The sequence below is a fragment of the Egretta garzetta genome, unplaced genomic scaffold, assembly GCF_000687185.1.
Source record: "Egretta garzetta isolate BGI_Z169 unplaced genomic scaffold, ASM68718v1 scaffold598, whole genome shotgun sequence".
Classification (NCBI taxonomy): Eukaryota; Metazoa; Chordata; class Aves; order Pelecaniformes; family Ardeidae; genus Egretta; species Egretta garzetta.
In genome coordinates, this window is record NW_009260621.1 from 2,509,316 (window position 1) to 2,532,235 (window position 22,920).

Consider the following 22,920-nt stretch of genomic DNA (forward strand, 5'->3'; position numbering starts at 1 on the left):
TCTGCCCCTCTACTCTGCTCTGGTGAGGCCTCACCTGGAGTACTGTGTCCAGCTCTGGAGAAGAGAAGGCTGCGGGGAGACCTGATTGCGGCCTTTCAGTACCTAAAGGGGGTCTATAGGAAAGATGGGGAAAATCTTTTTAGTAGGGCCAGCAGTGACCTAGTTTAGTTTTAGTTTAGTTTTAAACTAAACCAGGGTAGGTTTAGACTAGATATAAGGAAGAAGTTCTTTACAATGAGGGTGGTGAAACACTGGAACGGGTTGCCCAGAGAGGTAGTGGAGGCCCCATCCCTGGAAACATTCAAGACCAGGTTGGACGGGGCTCTGAGCATCCTGATCTAGTTAGCGGTGTCCCTGCTCCTGCGGGGGGGTTGGACTAGATGACCTCTAGGGGTCCCTTCCAACCCAAAACATTCTATGATTCTATGATTCTATGATCCTGTTTTCTAGAGTTTTGCTGAATCATGAGAGTATTTCTGATTCTATCAGCTGGGACTTAAAATACGTATTTATTTCAGACATAGTAAAATTTGCGATCAGCTTGCTAGAGTTGGTAACACAGATTCTTCCCTGCCTATTCAGCAAAACCAGATGCTAGCAATAAGCTTTACAGTCTCGCACCAGTTCCTGCCCCACTTGATGTAGTATTTTTTTCATGTTCTGCTCAAATTCCCTGCCTATCATCCCTAGATGTCTTCCCAGGGTTTCTTCATCTTCTCCTTAACCTTTGTGTTATCTGTGGCAGGTGTTGGGTCTTTTGGACCTTGTGTTCTCCCTCTGCAGTTTTCTCCTCAAGTGTTGCAGTTGTTTACCTTAAGTTTTTCTAGTTGCTCTGGTCAACAGCGGTTTGTAATGATAATCTTTCTTGATGACGTGCTTTCTGGGTCCTAACTCTTACCTGTTTCTGCTAACCACCAGTCCTAAAGACAGTAGCAGAAAACAGACTGTTCAGCTAATTCTGCTTGTCTACAGAGCATGGGCTGACGTTGTCCATTTCTGGCACGGTCTGGTCAGTTAAATCCAGCTGATGCTCTTGTTATCTGAAATTACTGCTGCTCATCTTGTCAGGGATAGAGGACAGTTAGGACTGCAACCCTTTGATTCGTTAGGGCCGTTACAGTGTGGTAAGGATTTGACATTGTTTTTTGGGCAGGGCAATTTCTTTAGGAGTATTCTTAGTCTGTCCTGCATATGGGTTACATGCTGTCTTCAAAATAGAGCTGGGAGCCCACCACTCAGGCCAACACTGGCAGGAGCACTGCTGGGTTGTACAACCTGCTTTTCACCTCTACAGTCTTATTCCAGCCTTGTTATTATTCCAACATTTAGACTCTATTGCTAGTTGATGCTTTTTATTCTGTTTCCTCAGAACCTGAAAATAACAAATGATACTTAATCTCCACACAGAACAGAATAATTTTTTTTTTCTAACATATGAGCGGGCAGAGGCACAGTGACTCATTCTGACTCAACTGAGGTTTTTCAGAAGGGGAAAGGCAGAATGATGGCTGAAACCTGTCTCACCTTCTCATTGGTTTGTGTGGAAGATCAAAGAACTATATTGACATGTTTTGAGAAGTCTCTGTGTGAACCCCAGCATTCCCAAAATATCGAGGGTAGCCTGAAACTTCCTTCTCAGGCTGGCATTGTCTCCTACCAGTCTGGTTTTCTGGAGCAAGTAGGTGCAGTGAGCAATGTCACCTTGCACTGCAGGAGCTCCCTGTGGTAGCTGGTGCAGCTGCAGGGTCCATGTCCTAGCTGGATAATTCTGCCTGTGGTTGGAAGTAATTTTTTGGACATCAGAAGGCATTTGATTTTTCTCTACTCCTCTTGTACCCTTGCTGAGTTGTTGTCCTTGCCAACGTGACCTAGGACTTTGTCATCCACAGCCTCCTGATTATGGAAGAGTGGCAGTGTTGGGACACATCTCACGTCACAGCTTGTTACTTAGCTCGTATGTTCAACTCCATCTCCTTGAACACCACCAACATGGAAAATGACATGGGTGGTGCAGGGAAAAGAGACTTTATCTTCCAGTTTGTACAACAGGAAGTTCTGGGAATAGCCTGGAAGGTGTCAATCTCTGTGATTGTGGTGAATTTCCCTAGTAACTGTACGTACAGGATATCCTTTGATTCAATTGTTACCCATCGCCTGTAAAAGTTTTTAACTGGATTGAAATTATTTAATTCTTCTGACGCAAGTTTTTTCATTTGAAAGAAGACCATTTCCAGTGGCATTTCCACTTAGCTGGAAGAATTGAGTGACTAAGGAAAAGAATTCATGACTAACTTCACTTGTTGGCTCTTCTCCTATCACATATTCTTCTCTTAACTTTTGAGCAGTGGCACTGAGGGGGCTTCTCTGAGCTTAGAAGTGAGAGCTTTGCAGTTTCCCCAGGAGGAGGTGCATTGCCTGTGTCTGCTCCCAGTGTGCCTTCAACCTACATTCTTGCCAACAAACCAAATCACAGGTGCTTGTTTTCTCCTGGTTTAGCTCCATGTTTGCAGCATCCTCATTCACCTGAATGGGGCAATCTGACAGGCCTGTTGGTTTTGGCATTTGATTTGCTTGCAAATGCAAGCATTGTTTTTAGCCAGCTGTATGTCCTAAGATGGGTAAGCAATGTTCTCAGCTTATGCCAATTAGTGCAGTTCGAATTCACAGTTGTAGGGTTAGAATTTCAATGCCTGTAATCATGTAAAAGTACCTCCACTGATTTTCAGGCTCAGGCACATTTAGAGATCAGCTCTGTCACTTTGTCAGCAAGTGGTCTATCCACCAAGTTGTCACACACAAGACAGGCACCACTGCTGTTCCATTCTCCCTTTAGCCTTAGATGATGCCTCTGCCCAGATCAAAGCCACCGGCAAGGTGAGTGTTGTCTTTAAAGACTGCATTAATTTCTTGAAGGAAAAATGAAAGAGTAGAAGAAAAAGTATTGACAGTCTTTAACGATGTAGCCCAGCAGTCCCGTAGATTTTAGTCCAAATATAACTGAAGAACTGTCTCCTAATTGGAAAAAAGCTGCCTGTGATTCGTTGGAAGAGGAGGAAGTTGCACAGTCAGGTGAATTGGCAGTGTGGAAGGTTTTGTCTGCTTTTGAGCCATCACAAGTAGTTACTCTTAAGCACAGCATTCCTGTCTAGACAGGCAATCATTTCACTTCTTGCTTTGACTGGAATAAACACATCCCAGAACTACTTCTATTAAAACCCAAAATCTGTTGATTGCCTTGAATTAGTAAGTATGTACAAAATCACTTTGGCTCCTGCAGAATTATACACAGCTTGGTTTAGCTACGAAGTTATTTAACATTACAAGAAGTACAGTCCTCCAAAGAGCCTACTAAGAGTAACTTTTTCCAGACTGTAAGGGAAGTGTAGCTCTGCATTTTCTGGTATTGCCTGGAAATGAAACAGCTGCAGCACAGTTAAACAAAGTGAAATACTCAGTTAGAAATGAGTGACCTGGCCAAAACTTTGCTTCTAATTTTCTTCACGGAAAGTTGAACTAAAAAAAGGGAGGCGGGGGGAGAGGAAGGGGATTTGATTTTGTGGAAACTTCAATTCCTGTGTGAAAACTGTAGTGCCATTATGTCCTATCCAAACATAGCAAGGAATGCATCTTTTCTCCTTTAAAGGAAGCAAAACAAAACAAAAATTTTGAATGCTCAGTACAGCACTGAATCACTGTCCTGATTTTGGCTGGGAGAGAGTTAATTTTCTTCCTAGTAGCTGGCACAGTGCTGTGTTTTGGATTTAGGATGAGAAGAATGTTGATAACTCACTGATGTTTTAGTTGAGTGCTGATGCTAGCCAAGGAGGTTTTCAGCTTCCCCTGCTCTGCCAGGTGCACAAGAAGCTGGGAGGGGACACATCCAGGACAGCTGATCCCAACTGGCCAAAGGGGTATTCCGTACCATATGTAAAATTCTGTTGTGTTTAGTGTTGCTGGTAGGTGTTCTAGAGATTTGGTGTTCAGGAATTGGCATGCGGTTATGCCAATTTGATTTCAGGGTTGTCTGTGAAAGGACACGTCTGCCCTCCCTCCTTATCCATTTATCACTGGCGGGTGAATGTCATCAAGTGAGTAACTGTGGCAGGCAGTGTGAATTGGAAATGGGGAGACTGGCCCTGTTCTCATGGGGCAACAGGAGGCAGCATACCCCAAACTAGCCATTTGAATTCCCACCCTTCCCACTGCTCCCTACAGCTGGTCCTAAAGTCAGATTCCCACCTGTGTAAACAAAGCTTAACCTGCTCATAGACCTGGCAATGGGGACATGATACCCCCTATGAAGGGAAGACCTAGGTGAGATTCCTAGTATTTTGCTCACATGCTTTACACACCTACAGTTGTCAAGCATCTTCCTCCCACATGTAAGAAACTTTGTTCTGTGGTTTGAGATTTTACCCAAACCCCTGCAGCTGCAAAACCCAGTTTGCTTGTGCGTCAGTCTCACAGCAGCCCCTGGGACCTGGGCATGGGAAAAGGAGCAAGGTGCTCTGCCTTACTTTGAGGACTTCCCTTCTGCCATTGAGTGACTCATATTAATCCCTCTCTCCAAACCAGAAAGTGTCATAGAATCATACAATACCAGGTTGGAAGGGACCTCAAGGGTAATCTGGTCCAACCTTTCTGAGCAAGAGCACAGTCTAAACAAGATGGCCCAGCAAAAGAATGGCCCAGAAAGAACATCTCCATATTGTGAAGAGAACACAATTAACAAAGGCTTGTCAAATGTTTTGGGATTTTGAGAGCTCAGGAGTAACCAAGAAACAAAGTCTTGCTTTCAGAGGCTCACAGGGTTACTACTGAAATTGAGGTAGCCTGAGGAACAGCCTGGGTCCTGCAGAGTGGACAGCAAGGCCCTTGAGTTGTTAGCCCCACTTCTCAATTGTTGAAGTTTCTATTGCTTGGGCAGATATTCCCAGGTTTAACTGCTGCTTGAGATTGAACAATTTTGCAAAACTCATACCCTGAAAAATATTTCTGCTTCATTCACAGAAAATTAGCCTTTTGGTGCTCCATGTTCTCATGACTGTTCAGCTCCTGATGAGCTCTGCAGACAGCTGTGTTCACACCACACGCAGTATAGCGAGCTTCCCAAGAGCTTCTGCTGTGTTCTTATGTGGTCCCTTGTGCTTACTCTTCCATGTTTCCTTGTTTTCTCTCTTTCAGACCTGATGGCCTTTCTGAAATACAGACTACTGAACACCCGACAGTCCATGCTCTCCTCCCAGGTAAGATACCAGATGGTGTTAACTCTCCATCAGGAACAGTGAAAATTGGTATTCAGATATCAGCTGGAGCTTTCAAAAACCCCAAAGGCATTGTCTAGTGAAAGTAGCCATTTTCAGGCAGACAGGTTTGTATCTGCATGCGTATATGAAGAGATACCTCCCTTCTCTGGGAGGTAGATGATTTCTCTTGCCGTAATGGAGTCATGAGGAAGTGAAAATTCAAGCTGGGTGAAGAACTGTGCTTAATAAGATAAAGAGCAAATGTATTTACCAAATGCAGGAAAATAGGAAAACGTACAGTGTTAAGGAAGAAGGTTCTTCTGCGAGCCCCCTAGCCACACCACATCAAAGCAAATCCCACCTGGCCTCTGATTCTGCCCCTGAGAGTAGCTGATGGGGAATGCTTTCAGAAGAACGAAGCATATGCACATTTTACTTTCAGCAATTTTCTGATTTACAATGGTTGCATCATGTTTATGGGCATGTTTACAAATTTTAAGAGACTGTATTATATTGTCCAATGCTTTTTCAAACCTGCTTTTATTTTTGGTGTTTGTGGTTTTCCATGGGAGCATCCACAGTCTAAGTAGTAGTATGCACTAAGGCAAAACATTTTTTTTGTTTCTTAAAAATCTGCTGCCTGAAAATGTCATTGACTGCCTTTAGATTTTGTGCAATGAGAAATAAATAATTCTTGCTAAGAAGGCCAATGGTATCCTGGGGTGCATTAAGAGGAGTGTGGCCAGCAGGTCGAGGGAGGTTATCCTCCCCCTCCTCTCTGCCCTGGTGAGACCCCACCTGGAGTACTGTGTCCAGTTCTGGGCTCCCCAGTTCAAGAAAGATGAACTCCTAGAGAGAGCATCTCCCCTATGAGGAAAGGCTGAGAGAGTTGGGCTTGTTCAGCCTGAAGAAGAGAAGACTGAGAGGGGACCTCATCAACACATACAAATATCTTAAGGATGGATGTCATGAGGACGGAGCCAGACTCTTCTCAGTGGTGCCCAGCAACAGGACAAGGGGCAATGGGTACAAACTGAAGCATAAGAGGTTTCAGTTGAATATGCAGAAGAACTTCTTCACTCTGAGGGTGACAGAACACTGGAACAGGCTGCCCGGGGGGATTGTGGAGTCTCCTTCTCTGGAGATATTCAAAGCCCATCTGGACGATGTCCTGTGCAACCTGCTCTAGGTGAACCTGCTTTAGCATGAGGGTTGGACTAGGTGATCTCCAGAGGTCCCTTCCAACCCTTGCCATTCAGTGATTCTGTGATAATCCTTTTCCACTTATCTTCCTATCACTTACAGTTGTATGTCTGCCTACTGCCTGCTCCTCCTCTAGTAAAGTCTTCCAAATGGAAAAATCCTTCTTTGCCTAATCTCTACTCGGCTTCTAAGCCATTTCTGTTTCATCTTGTCCCTCTCTTCACCTTTCTAATCCTAGTGTATCTTCCCTAAGATCATTCCCAATGCTCTGTCATATCTCGTAAGTGCTGAGTTTGCATCTTCAGTGTGTTCTGCACAAGGACATCGGGTTCTCCTTCCCAATTAATTTAGTAACTATTACCATGTGTGTATATCGGCAGGTTTTCTTCACCAGTTGTATTACATAGCACTTACTGATTTTGAATTTCATCTGCTGGCTTTCTGTTCACTTACACTGGACCACAAGAGCCCTCTGTGACTCTTCACAGTCACCTTCAGATTTTACTATTGTGACTATTTGAGCAAACTTTATGATCCCACCCTTCACCCTGAATTTCGTTTATCTGTAATGTGAGGAGCACACGTTTCACCTGTTGAAGACAGAAAGACAGCATAGCTTGAAACTATTTGAAAATATATGGAAAAGACAGTTATTTTTAAATTTCAGCCTGTGAGGTCTTTTTTTTGTTGCCAGTGTCTTTTTGGAACTACACACAATGAAATCCCAAACTAAGTTTTCAGTATGGATGGGTGTATCTCAAGCATTCACAAATACCTCTGCTTATTTATCAGTTGTAAAGACTCTTGAGAGTTTTTCTTATTTCTGAAAACACATGCAAATTCCCAGTATTAGTAGGTGATTAGCAATTACTAGATTTTTTTTCCTGGTCTTTCACCTTTTGCCAGGAAATTATGTGAAATAAGAATACTTTCCATTTAAATGCTATATTCAGTTAGTTGTCAGTCTGCCAATCTTATTCACACTAGCTGCAGCTTCTTCGTTCATCTTATGTTTGCAGCTGCAGGGAGTGTTCGTTGCTGATCAGGTCATTCCCTCTACAGCTTCCTCACTGACTGGAGTTTTCCCTGGAGTGCCTGGTTGAATTTGGCAGAGAAACCATGTAGTTTTCAGGAATGCACACTTTTGTAGTTAAAGCAAAAATGAACCCAATGCCAACTAGATTATGAGGATCTGTCTGCGTCTCCTTAGCGGGAATATGTTCTTGTTTGGCAGCCAAGTGCTGTGAATGTGTCTGTGTCTGAAGTGAGTCTGTCTCCATGTCTGGGCTGTGGGTTTGCTGTGTCATTTCTCCTTTGCATCCAAGCAATTTTACTGTTTACAGAACCAAGGGACAAGAAGTTGCCTTGGACTCTCAGCGCTGCTAGTTTCCAAGTAAAAAAGAGAAAATCATGGAGGCAAGTAGGATAAAATGCACAGCAGAGGGGTAGCATATTGATGTGGAAGAGCTGGTGTGCCTGTGCGTCTGGGAGAGGGAGCTGGCGTTGACAGCGAGACGGTCAGGGAGCAATGGGTCATGCTGTGGAAGATGGGAAGGGTCAGGCGACATGGGAGCTGGGCCAGGAGCAAGCCAGGAGTTGGAGAAAGCTGGCTGGGAAGTGCAGCAGTGAAGTGCAGTGCAATCTTTGCGATACGCAGGCAATGTAATGGCAGCATTTTCTGATCGCTCTGTGACCTTCCTCTGCCTATGGCTGCCTCCCGAGCAACTGTTTTGTTTGAACTGTCCAAGACAACCCACTTGCGTTTTTCCTGAGTGGTATTACCAATTCAGGACCCAGAAATAGCTGCAAGAACCATAAATTAATACATTCTAGTGGCTCATTTTGTATTATGTCAACAATGCGCTTCCTTTGCACCTGCCTAATGTAGGCCCCGCAGAGAGGAATGAGTCTGGATTTCCATGTTTAGTCTGTCTTTAACTTCAGATCAAATATGTTTAATTTTAAAGTAAGAGCTTCTCGGCGACTAGCTTCATTCTAAGATCTAGAGCCTGAGCTCCTGTCACAGCTCATGTTATCACTAGAAATAACAACTACGCCCTAGGAACTCATCTTGACAATTTTGTTTCTGAAGTGGAATAGGACCTTGCTTGCTCTTCCGGGGGGGGGGGGGGTGGGGGGGTGTCTTAAATAAAATATATGCTTTTGTAGATCAAATTAACTGGGTCTGTTCCATGTAAAAAGAGGAGGATGAGTAGGGTCATAACAGTGTTTAAATAAGCACATGCAGGAAGGAAGATAAATTGTTGTCCAGATCTGTGTTGGGTAGGGCAAAAAGTCATGAGCTGTTGTAGTGGAGGAACATTCAAACAAGATATCTTGTAATGTTAAGGATGGCGAGACACTGTCATCAATCATCCACGGCAGCTGCTGAATCTCCATTGTCAGAGCTTTCCCAGACGAGGCAAGCGCAGCAGGTATCGGGAGGGAGTTAGGCACAGTGGCAGGTTCCAGGGCTCTCCCAGGTGAGCCCACAGGAGAGCCAGGTTATTGAAACACCCATGGCTCATGCATAAGGCAGATGTTCTCATTAACAAATACTGTTCATAACAATGCAGCTGCAGTCTCATCCCTTTCATTCTGTCAAAAGCAGAGTGCTGTTTCTGCACTGATTTCACTTCATGAGGAAGTTCTGAGTTGCTTGGCTTCTCTTACGCAAGAATTTCTTCTTTGTCACAAACCCCGCTGTATTCTTCATGTCCTTGTATCTAAGTGCACGCCTATGTGAAACAGCATGGTGCCATTTTCTTGCTATTTCAGCACAGGAAACAGGCACTGTACCAACAGAACCCAATCCCTCCAACTGCTGGGCTAAGCCAATACACAAGTGCACATACACACTCACAGGCTGTACTTGTGTTGGACAATTTCCAAAGAAATCAAGCAGTGAAGTGGTGCAGGAAGCAGCAATGAAAGACCCTGGTATGAACAAGAGAGTGTCAGAATAGCTAGTGTGACCTTTGGTAGTCCATCCTGCTTTTCTTGTATCTTTGTATCGCAGTCAAGTATTTTATTATGCGGGGAAAAACAAAACTAACACAAGCTGACAGTGACCTGGAGACAGGGTGTTCTGAGATACTAGAGATAGGTGCTCAACCTATTTTAAAAGAAAATAATTTCTTTGCAATACACGTGAGGATGTGTGCGGTGCTGCTTGTATACATAGGCTGCATGATGAAATAAGCAGAAAAGCCCCTTTGTGTCTGTGAGCTCAGAATTCCTTCAGGGCTTTGGCAGCAGTGCCAAAAGAAAGGTCTGAAAGACAATGGGTAAGGCCCACTTCCATCTTTACCTTGATTCATGCATGATCTCTTCCAACCAAAACTGCAATACAGACCATAAGCATGGCCATGACTGACCATGACTCCCAAGCATATGTCTTGCTCTCAGTATCGCTCTTCTCAACACTTCTACCAGGTAACAAATTATTCCAAGATTCCGCTCATCAAATGCCTAACATTTCCATGTCATGAGAGTTGGGTAATGCTCCAGATGTTAAACATGGAATAACTTTGGAGGCCTACCCATCACTAAATTTTCTGATTGCAAGCTGAGCTTGGTGACTGATGATCTTCAAACTGATTATGACAGATAACCACAATGCAGCTAATGCATCTCAACTCCAAGGATAAAGCACCTGGCGATTACCAGGGGTTTAATAGTATAGGTGAGGCTGTATTTGTCACACTACAATTTTGAATGTGGATGCAGTTTTCCCAGGGAATCAGTGTCCAAATTCTGCCCTGGCATTTTAGGCAAGCTAGACCCTTGTGTGTGAATGGCATGTGTTTGAGACATGCTTTGGAGATCACAAACATGATGTATAGACACAGCCACTAACGAGTAAGCACTAAGCTATTTGGCAGTACCTCTGAGGAAGGCCTGTTCTTTACAAAGATATGGCCAAAGTGGTTCAGGCATCAAAAGTGTTAGTGAAAACTAGCTATCAGTGCGCTGAGCTAAAGAAGCTAAGAGTGCGTGCAATTTTTCCTGGTTTTATTTATAGGAGGCTTTTTATAGCCAGATGATGTACTGCTTTGCTACTCCTAAATGGTCTTCTGATGTCTGTATAAAAAGAATTCTTTTTCAGCTTCAAACCTGAAATTTGGCCATGAAATAAGTGGGAGAGGTTTTCTGCCTACTGCTGCTCTTACTTGCTGCGATGCTTTCCAGACAGGCAGCTGAGCAGTGCCTGGGTGGTCAGCACTGAATGCCGATGGGTGCTTTGGTGGTTTTTGGTTTTTCAGTCTTCCTTCTTGTCCTGGTTTCAGCTGGGACAGAGTTAATTTTCTTCCTAGTAGCTGGTATAGTGCTGTGTTTTGGATTTAGTACTAGAAGAATGTTGATAACAGATTGATGTTTTGGTAGTTGCTGGGTAGTGCTTAGACAGACCAAGGACTTCTCAGCTCTCAGCTCCGCCAGGTGCACAAGAAGCTGGGAGGGGACACAACTAGGACAGCTGACCCAAGCTGACCAAAGGGCTGTTCCATACCATATGACGTCATGCTCAGTATGTAAGCTGGGGGAAGAAGAAGGAAGGGGGGGATGTTTGGAGTGATGGTGTTTGTCTTCCCAAGTAACCGTTACGCGTGATGGAGCCCTGCTTTCCTGGGGATAGCTGAACGCCTGCCTGCCCATGGGAAGTGGTGAATGAATTTCTTGCTTTGCGTTGCTTGCATGCGCGGCTTTTGCTTTCCCTATTAAACTGTTTTTATCTCAACCCATAAGTTTTCTCACTTTTACTCTTCTGATTCTCTCCCCCATTCCACTGTGGGGGGAGTGAGTGAGCAGCTGGGTGGTGCTCAGTTGCCAAACGGGGTTAAACCACGACACTCTTCTTAGATGACATGTGCGTATAGGATGGGGAGAAACTGCGGTGTGAAAGGAGGTGGGAAGCTATAAACACAGCCTCACAACCTGGCTCACGGTCCTTTGAACTGTCTCTTGAGGGCTCCCAGACATGAGTTCTGGGGAGAGGTTAGAGGAGATGGGCATGGCACAGAGCCCTCCCAGCACACCCCTGAGACCAAATGCACCACTCCACTCTCCACACCTGGCCCTTTACATGGCAACTTCTGAGATCAGGGGCTCCATGCTTAGTTCTGCACTGTGCGATGGAGTGTTTCCTTTTACCAGTTTTGCATATGACATAATTTTTTTTCTATACATCTCCCCTTCCACTTGCAAGAGAGGGGAACACAGGTTCCCAGTCTGCCTTATCTCATCTCTTTATTATTCTGTCTCTCAACGGTTCTACTTTACTCAGGCTCTAAGTCCTTCTATTATTTCATTGTTCTGGTTGCCTTTTTTGTTTTCTGTCTATTTTAATAACCATCCTGCTGGCAACAGTATGCTCATGTCTTTGATCTTTGTAGTAATGTCATCACTTTCTAGTCTACAACATCCAGTTCATTCTGGATCCTTCCTCCTCCTGACTTTTTTGGGGGGGCTTGGGGATGGTCTATAGCTGCAGACAGATCTGAGCTCATTAGGAGAGGAAGGCTGTTTGCCTTGTCCTCATTGCAGCAGCATTCAGACAGGCAGAACTTATGCCATAGGGAAGGATTAATGGGATGTGAGGCAAAGCAGGAGGTTTCCCCATGTGTAGTACTGAAAGAAGTAAAAGCAGAGCTGCATGGTGCGATGCCCTCCCACAAAGGTGCAGTTCACCCTCTGGGTAACCCTATCCCTAGACAGAAAGGAAAGCGGTGCCACTCTAGATTGGATATGGCTTGCTATTTCTTTAAGAATCTCCTAATTCTTTTTACCCTGCCATCACTAGAACATCAGTATTTTTAGCATCAAGAGGTATCTTGAGAATTGTTAAATGAAGTGTTACTGTGCAGGGATGGGCTGCAGAGTGTAAATCTGATTTCCAGCACCGGGCAAAAGCTGTTCATTTTCCTCAATCAGTAATTGCACTGATTTCAGAACGAGTTGCAACATGTTCATGTTACAGTCAGGCGTCCTCTTTCATGCCCTGACACCCACCCATACTATTGGGCAGTACTTCTGCTGCTTATCCTGCTTAAATGTCATTCCAGTACCACCTACAGCTTTCTCTGTACGAAGGAGCACTCTGTCTGCAGTTTCTCCTATTTGACATGACATAGAAATAATCTGTTTCAGTTTCCCCTGTGCCAGTAACAATAATGACATAATAGGTCCTCTTCAGGTTTCTACACACTTAATGTCTCAGTTTCTATTTTCAATTTGTTTCTGGGTTTGATGTATCTTATAACTTTTTGCAATGACTGCAGAAAGGATGGTGGCAAATATGAAGTGCCTGTGCTGGAATCCATCCATAAGCCTTAGAAAATTTATTTTTTTGTTCTTTGCAGTTAATGTTAAGATCAACATACCTTGGTCTTGGTCTTTGGCTTTCAGCATTGTTTGTATTTTAAAAATGGATCTGGATGAGCCTTGGGACTTTTAGTGTGATCAGCTTGTTTACTGAAACACCCTGTGTGACAAAATGTTACCCAGCCAAGAGAGGTGGCTAATTATCAAAAGCAGAGTCTTTTGGTATTAAAAGGGATTGTTACAAACTCACAGTTTATGCTTATATTAATCAAGTATTTGTTGAGTAAGCAAGTCTTGCATGAAAAACTGCCAGATGGACCATTCATCACCTCTCCCAATAAGTTGTTCCAGGTATTAATAATTTAATCCAGAACACATCAATGTCATGATCGCCACCAAAGTGCCCAGTAATTGATAAGAAACTGATTGCAAATCTTCCCCGTTCCATGCAGTGACCACTTGACTAGGCCAGTGGTTTTCAAGCTTTTTGACACTCATCCCACAAGATTTCCTGTGGAAAAACATTGCACTCTCATTTGGAGTTGACATTTTGGTAAATGTTGAGTTTTATTACTGCACCAAAGGTGATCAGAGAGCTCCTTTGATAGAGCTTCCTACAGCTCTGCTGCTGCCTTTGTCAAAATCAAAGTTACCCCTTAGGCAGACATGCAGGGGAATAGGGTCCCCAGGGAGACCCGTCCTGCCCCGAACTTGCAAGCAGCCAAGCACCTACTTGTGCTGTCTAAAAGGAAAGCTAAGGTTTGTCCTGGGACTTTTGAGTCGTAAATACCAAGTGTGGGAAATGAGGAGATGGGACTGCTCTGCCTAGGCTTTCTTTCTGTCTGTCTATCCATCTCCTCTAGGTTCAAAAGAATCTGTTGCCTAGTATGGCTGGTGGTTAGCAGTCACACCATCTTGATTCAAATCCATGACTGAAGAGGACTGAGTATTTAGCATTTCAGTCACAGAGACTGTGCCAAGCATCAGGTGACTGTTACCTGCCGTGATCATCTTACTACAGCTAGTAGAGTATGTTCTACATTCCTTGTGCTTGGCTGCTTTTATTCCTTTTCACTATCTATCTTTCCTTGATTCAAAAAGACTTCAAGTCCTCATGTTGCTTAATCTGAGGAGAGCCATATTTAACCTCCCATCTGAGAAGTACACTCCTCCTGCCTTTGGGAGTGTAGCTGCCTCTGGCTGTGAGCATTAGAGATGCAGATGGTGGGAGCAGTCAGCCAAGTGAGTAGAAGGGAATCAGAAAATTGGAGAAGTTGTCTTCATGTTTACCCAGTCCTCTGCCAAGGGATTTCCCTAGCATGTTGTGAGAGCATCAAGCCTTGGGGATGTAGCTGGTGATGTTGTCCCAAATCACTTCTCTAGGCAAACTTGCTGACTCAGTCTCTCTTTGCCCTGAGAGGTTTCCTAAGACTGAATAATAGCAGAAAGCCATAGTGTTGGGTTGATGCACAGAATTCCCAAGGAATGAGTGTCTTTTGCCCCCTCATCAATGCTGTGAGTGCAGCCTCGGGTGACAAAGCACAGCTGCACTGTCATTAAGGATGTAGCTTGCTAGAGGACTCTAACTTTCTAAAGGGATATGGCTATTTCTAGCTCCTCTGTGCTACCTGCATCCATATCCTCATGTTTTCTTTCACCATCCTGGCTTGAATGGCAGCATTTATCTATGGTTAGATCCGTGAATCTGGAGATGTCACAGTTGCCCTTTGAAAAGAGGGAAGTGTGAGTACAAGAATGAGTTGGTGTTTCTGTAGATCTTTGGAAAATATTAGGTGGTCATCAGAAGGGATGAAAAGGAGGAAACAAGTGAAATGGAAAGTGTGAATATCTAGAAGGGGGTGAGAAAAGCCAGGGAAGTAAGGCAGCAGCTGCAGTCCAAGAAAGAGGTGCAGTGAAATTCATGGGCAATACAGCAGATGAGAAAATCATTCTAGCTCTGAGCTGATGGAGTCTAGCATACTCTGACAGTATTAATTCTTCTCTGAAAGCACTCTAGACTTCAACTCCATTGCTGTGTGTCACCATCTGGCCAAGACTGAAAACCAGGTATTATTAAGGAGAAATTTACGAATAGCATTCAAGCCACAGTGATGCCAGGATGCCCTGGCTGAGGTTGGGACCCTGTGTGAGATGCAGTACAGGTGTGAAGTAAACAAAAGCCCTGTACAGATTTGAGTCCCGATGGGTACACAACTGGCATAGAGCAGGAGACTGTCAAAGATGAGCCACTGAAATATGGACAGGCTGAAGGTGGCATCAGAGGTGACATAGGTCCTTCCAAAGGGTTGCAGTCGACCACAGATCTGTTGTGAGGTGTGAAAGGTGGGTGTGCAAAATCAGCAAGATGATTGAAGGAAACAGGGCAGAGATCTTGCTCTTCATGGAGTGGAAAGATCATAGAATCATAGAATGTTTTGGGTTCAAAGGGACCTTTAGAGGTCATCTAGTCCAACCCTCCTGCAGTGAGCAGGGACATCTTTAACTAGTTCAGGTTCATCCCCATCCAACCTGACTTTGAATGTTTCCAGGGATGGGGCCTCCACCTCTCTGGGCAACCTGTTCCAGTATTTCACCACCCTTACTGTAAAAAAATTCTTCCTTATATCCAATCTAAATCTCTCTGACCTTCTTTGTGAGAGCGCTAACTTGAAAGGGGTAGTTCTCGAAAGGGATAGTACGTGAAGTTTCCTTCTTCAACCTTCCCAATTCCCAAACTCAGAATGAGATGGTCTCAAAACTATTGGATTCCTGCATTTTTTCTTCCGAAATTGCTGCCAAAGTTTTTCACTTTGTGTGAGCATAATTGGAATGCTACATATGTGACCTAAATCTTCCCACCCGAGATCTTCCTTCCCAAAACAGGGTTGCTGGTTTTCACATCCCCTTTTTGCATTAGCCTTCAAGACAGGAGAAAACATCCAGTGTTTTCTTTCCCAGAACAGAGGTACTTCTAATACTTAGCTTATATGGTTTTCATGGCCTCTAAACTGTTACTGTGCAGGATTTTTGTATGTTTCTAATACTTGAACTCTAGAGAGTCCCATGTCTTCTGAAACTATGTCAGCACATCCTAGCAGACACCATCTGCATTGGCCTGCCATTAAAGTGCTCATTTCCCTTGTCTTGTTAAGGGTGATGCTACAAGCCCTGGACTGCAGTGCCCACAGAGGGTTGTGTGGAAGACTCTGTATATCACAGCCACACAGAGCCTGGGCTGATCAGCCTAAGATCTTCGATGCTCTCTGAGATCTATGATGCAAGTGAAAAAAAAGCTAAACTTCCTGAATTGTAAATAAAAAGTGGGTGGTTCATCAGTTTGTCCTTTCAGGTCAAAGTGAGAGTTGGGTAACCTGTGCACCAACCGCAGTAGAAGCCATTTGAGTCTGTTTCACAGGACCACCGAGAATAGAGAGGTTGATGTGAGGCTATGTGGGGCCATGGGGACGTTCATGGACAGGAGCTGGACCATTGCTTCCCACCGCTGCCTCATGCAATGCTGCCCATTAAGCTGCCAGACTCAAAACTCTTCCCCCAGATCCACCACTTCTGTTTGCTCAGGTGGATGCTCCTGTCTTTTTCTGTCTTTCCCCATAACCTGCCAGGTGCATTTCCAACTTGTAGTTAGCAGTATTGCAACTGGAGGCTAAGATAATGTGTAAAGCAAAAAGATAAGCAGCTGCTTGTCTTGGGAAAAAGATTTGTTGATTGTGAAGGTAAAGAGCAGCTGTGTTATGCAGCCTGTGCATGGGGAGGTAGTTTTTGACATAGTACAGGTTAATTTTGTTTGGACTGTTCTGGAAGCAGGATGTAATACTGGCTTGGTGCTACTGCTGTACTAACCTGATCAATGTGAAGGAGAGAAAAGTGCTTCATCGGTAGAAGCGACTGCTTTGTGCTTTATCATCATGTTTGCTACAAATAGAAGGGCTGCAAAATTATCTAGTTTGTTTGTTGTGTTATATGCTACCGTTTAATCAATTATTTCAGAGTAACGTTAGGGAGGAATCACAAATTGAAGAAAAACACGAACAAGAGGGTAAAGATGAGTCCTGATTTAAGAGAGAGATTAGTTTTAGCAAGGATCTATGAAGTCCTAAGCTCAAGCTATTTTTGCGTCCAGAAACACTTTTGGACTGTAGAATGTGAACTTCATTGTTTCACTTGGATGCATTGAGATCAAAATAAGACCTGCTCATTCAGAACTGACTGGAGCTCTTGTACACTTGTGAGAAAGAGCTGTTTATCTTCATGAGAGAAGTGGCTTGCTGGGAATAGCCATGGTGAGGATAATACTGCTTTGGTCTCTTACAACAAATATAGTTTAACTTAGATCTACTGCCTGTGCAAATTCTGGAAAGACTCTGGAGTCACAGAGCCTAGTGGTGGATAGAAAGTTGAAATGAAACATGGAAAGAAAACAAGTAGTGGAGGTAAAAATTTTCAACCTCATAAACAGAAGGAGAACAGCTGTGGAAGAAGTCGAGATGCCATACTTGAAGGAAGTTGCATAGGTTGAGGTATGGCCCAAATACTGAATTAATGACTTGACTCAGTTTGCAGTAAGGATGATATATAAGGTCAATGTTGGAGTCTGTAGTAAAAATGTGACTGCGATAACGGAAATTCAGCATCTGGAGTGGAAACAAAATTTAGGCAAATCAGTATGAAAATACCATGGTTTCTGAGTAAGCTTTTATCTTGGCTATTGAAAGAATCGATGCATAAAATTACAGATGGGTTTAAAGAGATTTTTTTATTGATCTGTAAATTTGGGAACAGAGAAGTGGCAGTTACAGTGCCCATCTTCAAAAATGTCAGGGGTGGGGGGAGAGGGGGCAACCCAGAAGTTTATATGTTTCCTAATTTGCTGCCAAAAGTATCAAGTCTTGACATGCAAGAGGAAGGATGGCTGAGGGTGGGAAGGGGATAAAGTCGTCACACACACACGCACACACCAAGGTCAGTCATTTCAGAAGTAATTTAATATATTTTGTTAGAAGATAACTAGCTTCTTAAAAAGGGTAATGCCATGGACATAATCAAGAGTCAAGTAAAACACTGATCTATAACCCCATAAGGACCTTCTCTTTCATGGTGGAAATTATAAGATAAAGATGGATGAAGCTAAAGAGAGACACCAGGAGTATTGCAGCTAGGACTGAACCTACATTATATATTCCTTGGTTATATAGATATTTGGCTGTGAAGCTTGCAGATGACACAGCTGGAATTAATATCATTACCATGGAGGACTGTTCTTTCTTATGGGAAAATAATTAGGTTATCTTTTGAACTGAGGATTGAAAGCAGTAGCTTGAAGTGCACAGTTCCTTTTTAAGAGAAAAGGGGTAAGAACTTTTGCAATACCCTGGGAAGTTGTTCCTGAGAGAGGGTGGAGTAGGAGAGAGAAGGATGGATTGTCTATATGACTCAGCTGTAAGAAAGCCTGTTTAAGTCTGTGGAATGCACCAGACTTTAAAGTCCTAGTAGAGACAAAGAAGCATTGGTATAATTGTACAAGCTGGTTTTAAGACCCTGTTTGGAGTACTGGGTACAGTTTTGTTCCTTGATGTTTAAAAGAAAATAAATAAATTGACTGGAGAGGAGCAAAAAGATTCCTAGGATGGCCAGGTCAGCCCTCAGTTATTCATTCCTACGAAAAAAAGTGGAGGCTTCGTTGTTTAGCCTAGCGGATAGTAGATTCAGAGAATCTGCCAAGTTTTTCTACAAACATATAAAGAGAGAGACTACTTCAGTTTAAGGTTAATTCTGAGTTCAAAACTAATGATGAATAGATTAAGTTGAAAATTGCTAAAAGCTTTGTTCAGCCATTGAGCGGCTGAACAGCTTTCTGTGTGACTTGTGGGATTGCTTCTATACGGAGTTAGAGGAGGAGATTATCTGAGGGTAATCTTAGACTAAAGCGTGGAAACTTCAATGGATTGGTAATCCTTGGATTACCAGTAGTCTTAGCCGTGGTAAGAAAGGGATGGAGAGTTATTGAACAGTTGTTAATCTCTGGTAATATTAACATTCTCTTACTGTTGTGGGATTCTGTATGTCATCTACTGAGGTCAGGGAGTATTTGTTACCTCCCTGGTGCAAGCTGAATTCCGCATCTGGGGTTTTTGCCTTTCTGTAAGTGTCAGATATGGGTGACAACTGGAGCCAAGAGACTGCATGAGGTGTACTGGCTCTTTTTTTCTGGTATTAGATGCTCTGGTGCCCAGTGGTCTGCCTTACTCATGCACTTCTGGCTTAATAGATGGCCACATTTCAGAAGAGAAAAGAATTTTTTTTCTCAGAGATTGGCAGTGACTGCAGTGTGCAGCATAGCCTTCTTCCAACCACTAGCAAGGAGTTTCACCTCATAAAGTTCCTTCTATTGCCAAGCAAATAGAAAACATTTTTTGCTTCTAAACATCTTTTACCTGGTGATTTACAACAAACTTCAGAAACGCAAAGTACAAACCCACTCTTTTTAAACTATACCCTGAGGAACTTTGTCACTATCCCAGAGATTTTTAGTTTGTACTCAGAGTGCTTCCCCAACCGCAGCAACTTGATAATCTGTCAAATACAGACTTCAGGACAAAACCAGCATTCCAAGAGTTCTCAGCCTCGCTTATTTGAGCAGATGATTAAGAGTAGGATTGAATTACTGTCCTGTTTTCTGATACATACTTAGGAATTCTCTTCTCTTGTGTCTTTCTATGACTAATGGTCTTATTCCAGTATGTGAAATAGTTCGCACAGATTAAAAACAATCATAACAAATTGCACTGGACTGTTGTGCAATAATGCAGATGGGCATGAAGCGACACGGAGAATTCCAACCCTTCTCTAGGCTTCTATTGAGATGTTGCTAACACTTTTATATATATATATATTTCTTTATTGTCCCATCCCATTGGATGTGACTTTTCCATACCCTGAAGTGCAAAAGAAGTCTTTCATAGATACATAAAGGAAACCAAAAGTGGAGAGAGTCATTGTTCAGACAAGGGAAAATACTGCTGTTCTCATTAAGGATTTGTGTGCATTTTGCTGATTCTGATGGGTAAGCCTTGACTCTGTCAGGTGCCCACCCTGCCATGCTCTCAGTTCCCTGCCTCAGCAGGACGTGGGAAGAAAATAAGATGAAAGAGCTCATGGGTCAACATAAGGACAGGGAGGTCCCTTACCCCAGTTACTGTCACATGCAAAACAGACTTGACCCGAGGAAGATTCTTTTAATCTATTGCCAGTTAATAATAGAGTAGGATAGTGAGAAATAAAAACAAAATCTAAAAAACCTTCTTCCCAGGCTCAACTTCACTCCTGAGTCTTCTACATACTCTACTCAAAGAGGGCGGGAAATTGAGGTTGTGGTCAGTTCATAACATTTCATCTCTGCCTCTCCTTCCTCCTCACGCTGTTCCCCTTCTCCAGTATAGGGTCCCTCCCACGGGCTGCAGGGCTTCATGAACTTCTCCAATGTGAATTCTTTCCACAGGGTATAGTCCCTCAGGAACAGACTGGTCCAGTGTGGGCCCCTCACAGGCCACAGTTCCTGCCAGAAAACCTGCTCCTGCATGGGCTCCTCTCCACGGGTTTCAGCTTCCTTCATGGTACATCCACTTGCTCTGCCATGGGGTCCTCTGTGGGCCGTAGGCAGACAACCCAGTTCACCATGGTCTTCACCGTGGGTTGCAGGGGAATCTCTCCTCCAGCACCTGGAGCACCTCCTCCCCTCCTTCTTCACTGACCTTGGTTTCTTCAGGGCTCTTTCTCTCACATTTTTCTCACTCCTCTCTCTCGCAGCTGCTGCACAGTATTTTTTACCCTTTCTTAAATATGTTATCACAAAGGCACCACCAACATCATTGATGGACTCAGCTTTGGTCAGTGGTGGGTCTATTTTGGAGATGGCTGGAACTGGCTCTGTCCAACATGGGGACAGCTCCTGATCTGTTCTCACAGAAGCCACCCCTGAAGCCCACTCTGCTACCATGAGAACTTTCTAAGGCTTATCATGGTGCCTCCACCAAGAAGACATTAGATTTAGACTCCTTTAGGCAATGAAAAAGTCCAAATGTGGGCTGCTGTTACAGTTTTGAACTACACAAATGTTTCTAGGATCTTTATTATATAATATGCTGCAGCTATAAAAGACTGCTAACCACTCTGAAAGATACGCACTTTTTTAATGCTTATTTCTAGTGTGGCATATTAATGAGCTGAGTGTCCTTAAGAAGGTCCTTACAAAGCCTGTCGCAACTGCTTAAGCTTTCCCTTCTCTAAGGGGGAAAAAAGTCTCTTCCCTATTCCCATCCTAAGGATATGCCCAAGTCTGCTACCTGTTCTCTCCTATAAACTAATCCTGCTGCTCTCTTTCCGAAGGTATGATGACAATGAAAGAGAAATGAGTCTGGCTCCCAGACACGTCGGCTCTGCTGGATAGGTCGCTGAGGGCGTGCCTGTGTCATGCATTTGCTCCATGCCCGTCTCCAGCTGACCGACACACTGCACCCTGCCTTGCAAGGAAAGCCAGGGATGGTGCTGGGCTGGAAATGGGGCAGAAATATAAATGTCTGCAACTAGGTGCAGAGACACAACCAGTATATCCCTCAGCAGCCTTCAACAGCAGGGTAGGACATTTCCCTACGTTCACCTGAAAGCTTTCTAAATTAAGCAGATGTCAGCCTGTGTAAGTTGTTACAGCTCTTCTGAGACTGTTGAGTGAGGACCTGGTCCTACACATTAGAAGCACTTTTTTTTTTTTTTTTAAATCTAAATCTGTCTTGAAAAGAGTCGTCTCACCAGCTAGAAAGAGGATTTTTTCCCACCATCTGGCTGATGGTCCCTAGTCAAGTATTCTCTCTCTGTCTGTGGCCAGCAGTACTGGGAAGAAAGCTTTGAGCCGCACACAGGATACAGACACAAAAAACTTATATTCTTGACCTGTAGGAATATTGGTTGTAGGGATGGATAAAACCATTATTGTTTCATCAGGACCTGCCACATCTCCTTGAGGATAACTTTGTTAGAGTAGGATAGTGAGAAATAAAAACAAAATCTAAAAAACCTTCTTCCCAGGCTCAACTTCACTCCTGAGTCTTCTACATACTCTACTCAAAGAGGGCGGGAAATTGAGGTTGTGGTCAGTTCATAACATTTCATCTCTGCCTCTCCTTCCTCCTCACGCTGTTCCCCTTCTCCAGTATAGGGTCCCTCCCACGGGCTGCAGGGCTTCATGAACTTCTCCAATGTGAATTCTTTCCACAGGGTATAGTCCCTCAGGAACAGACTGGTCCAGTGTGGGCCCCTCACAGGCCACAGTTCCTGCCAGAAAACCTGCTCCTGCATGGGCTCCTCTCCACGGGTTTCAGCTTCCTTCATGGTACATCCACTTGCTCTGCCATGGGGTCCTCTGTGGGCCGCAGGCAGACAACCCACTTCACCATGGTCTTCACCGTGGGTTGCAGGGGAATCTCTCCTCCAGCACCTGGAGCACCTCCTCCCCTCCTTCTTCACTGACCTTGGTTTCTTCAGGGCTCTTTCTCTCACATTTTTCTCACTCCTCTCTCTCGCAGCTGCTGCACAGTATTTTTTACCCTTTCTTAAATATGTTATCACAAAGGCACCACCAACATCATTGATGGACTCAGCTTTGGTCAGTGGTGGGGCTATTTTGGAGATGGCTGGAACTGGCTCTGTCCAACATGGGGACAGCTCCTGATCTGTTCTCACAGAAGCCACCCCTGAAGCCCACTCTGCTACCATACCTTGCCACTCAAACCAAATAAACTTTAAAAGCCTTTCTTTGAAAAAGTACTGATTTAGACTCCTTTAGGCAATGAAAAAGTCCAAATGTGGGCTGCTGTTACAGTTTTGAACTACACAAATGTTTCTAGGATCTTTATTATATAATATGCTGCAGCTATAAAAGACTGCTAACCACTCTGAAAGATACGCACTTTTTTAATGCTTATTTCTAGTGTGGCATATTAATGAGCTGAGTGTCCTTAAGAAGGTCCTTACAAAGCCTGTCGCAACTGCTTAAGCTTTCCCTTCTCTAAGGGGGAAAAAAGTCTCTTCCCTATTCCCATCCTAAGGATATGCCCAAGTCTGCTACCTGTTCTCTCCT